Source organism: Tachysurus vachellii, chromosome 19 (genome assembly GCF_030014155.1).
Source record: "Tachysurus vachellii isolate PV-2020 chromosome 19, HZAU_Pvac_v1, whole genome shotgun sequence".
Taxonomy (NCBI): domain Eukaryota; kingdom Metazoa; phylum Chordata; class Actinopteri; order Siluriformes; family Bagridae; genus Tachysurus; species Tachysurus vachellii.
Genome location: NC_083478.1, coordinates 15,096,297 through 15,099,362, shown reverse-complemented (window position 1 = coordinate 15,099,362; position 3,066 = coordinate 15,096,297).

Below are 3,066 nucleotides of genomic sequence, written 5' to 3'. Positions count from 1 at the left end.
CTGTGTGAATATATGTGGTTTGAATGTAAAATAAATGTAAATTGGATGCTATGGATTATAGTCTTTGAACTCAATTCAGATTTTGTCACATACACAATCATACACAATATGGCATGCAATGATTATTTAAATAAAAATTATATAAATATAATTATAGTATTGCTATAAGGTTCAAAGTGTGCAGACAGATATTTGGACCACACATTTTTCAAAAGCAAAACCAGTGTTTTATTTTTGCAATTTCAGTGACAATTAAGCAAGCAAGTATAAGTGTGACAAGTGCTCACTAAAACCGAACTGTTTGATGGCAATATATTTTTAGGTTATTAGGCCATCATCAAAAATACAAATAAACATTAGTACATAGACAGAACAAAATTATCAAATTTCACCTCAGTCAGGCTCAGGAAATAATTATATGACCAAGCTCTGAGTTATCACTGTTTGTGTAAATTAGGCTCCACCTCATTTGTCAATTAATTGTCATGTGGCAGCCATATTTTCCTGAACAGCAATACGTTTTTGATCATTATTGAGGTATAGAAATTTCTGAATTCTTTCTTAGGTTATTTAAATAAGGTTTTTAGGTGTATTATGATTTTTAATGAACATATCTCATGATTTTTTACATATTCTATTAAAGGATTAATAGAAAAATTATATTGTTTTCAGAACCCACGGATCATGAGATATTGACCAAAAGTTAAACTATGGCAGCACCTTTGGATTGATCTGTCAATCGAACAAACTTATGTTTGTCATCTTTCGTCTTCCTGGCTATTGAGTGGTTTATGAAAACATCTACAACCGAGAAATTAAATGGGCCAGTGGACCTTCTGGAAGCAGTTGAATGACCTTGACTTTCCAGGTGACATTGCCCTGCTCTTCCACACCCAGCTACAGATGTAGAAAAAGATGTTTGTTGCAGACAGCTTAGCCTGCCTGGGTGTTAACATCCATAAAGTGAAGATTAAGGTCTTAAAAATCAGAACAGCCAACACAGCCCTCATCGCCCTAGAAAGCTGATGAGTGAGTGGAGGTGGAGGGCTTCACTTACCTTGGCAGCATCAACATGCATGGAGGTACAGATACTGATGTACAAGCATGAATAACAAAGCTGGGTCAGTTTTCCAGCAGGTTGTGCCATCCACCTTGTATGCCACAAACCTGATTACTAACATAAAGATCAGGACCTTTAACACTGTTGTACAGCCTGTGATACTTTATGGAGCTGAAACATGGGAAACTACCACTGCAGCCTTGAATAAAATCATACAATCAAGAAGAAGAAAAAAGGTTCCAAGCACTTATACATTAACATTTAGATGAAACATACCAAATTTCAACTCAATTGTTCTTATGTATTTTCAGAAGCAGCTATTTGAAGTTAAACAACTCCTCTTATGTATGACCACAACCAAACCTTTGCAGACATCTTCCGAACCTTGTACCGAACATTATCAATTTTGCTTCAAATCCATGAATTACAGCTATTTCAGTAAACCACCTTTTACGCTTTAGAATTGACTGACGTATCTATACATGTCAACATTGTTTTAATAATTACTAGTCTGACATAAATATTGTGAAAACTGGCCAAAATCCACAGTCCTACGCTAAGCCAATTCATATCAAATGGCTGCCCCAAAAATCCTCAATCTATTTCACAAACATAGGTTTCACATATTGTTAATTATTTGTACAATCAAATTATGCTTAAAAAAATCTTTACTATACACACATATTTTCCAACAGATATGCATGGTTTTGTGTGCACAAACAACCCCAACATGTTTTTTTTGTGTGATTTTGTGTGGATGGGATATTTGGAAACATTATGAATTTTCAGAAATAGCTGTATATATGTGTCTCAAATAAGTTTATGAATTTTTGTAACTTTACAGTATAAATTATAAAATAACAGCAATAATAATAATAATAATAATAATAATAATAATGCAGCTATAGCTCTTAATTAAGCACAGTTATATATAAAACATAATATAAAAATATCTATTTATAAAACAAATAATGACACCCCCCCCCCCCCCCCACACACACACACACACACTTCATTTTCAAAATCACAAATGTTCTAATAAAAATCAATATGAATAAATACAGTGGCACTAGACCGTTTATGAACCCTTTACAATTTACTGTAGTTCAGCATAGATTTTTAACAAAAATATTAACAGACCTTCATCTGTCTTAACAAGAACCTATTTGATGCAAAAAAACTCTATAAATAAAAATATTTACTGAGCAAATTTGAAATAAATTTGACTGAAACGGTATGTGAAAGTATGTGAAAACTATGTGTAACTTTGCTTTCAGTAACTGAGCAGAGAGCAGCAATATCTTTCATCAAATGTTTCCAGTAACTAGTGAACAGTCCTACACAATTTTAGCCCATTTTCCTTACAAACGTAGAACTCAGCTTGCTGGCAGAAACTACTCTCTTTATATCTTTTCACAACATTTTTATTGGGTTTAGGTCTAAACTTTGATTTGGCCATTCCAAAATGTTACATTTCTTCTACTTTAACCATTTATTTGTAGACTTACTTGTGTGCTGAGGGACTCTGTATTGCTGCACGAACCCCTTACAGTTAAGCTTCAGTTCACAGACAGATACATTGACATTCTTCTATAGCATTTGCTGGTAAAATCCAGAATTAATTTCTTAGGCAGAAAAGTTGATACTGATGATAATGCCAGATTAAAGATGGCTGCAACATGGTTGGGATAAGGTTCTTATGTTGGAAAGCAGTATTTATTGCCAAGCATAACACTCATTCATTTAACCCAAAATGTTTTTTTGGATTTATTTGTCCACATCTCATTTTTCCAATTGGCATATGGCTTATCCACATGTTCATGAGCAAACATCAGTATACTTTTTTGACATCAGTGACTTCTTCCTTTCTATCCTGCAATGAACTACAGTCATATGCAAAAGTTTAGGAACCCCTGACAATTTCTATGATTTTCATTTATAAATATTTGGGTGTTTGGATCGCAATTTCATTTTGATCTATCAAATATCTGAAGGACACAGTAATA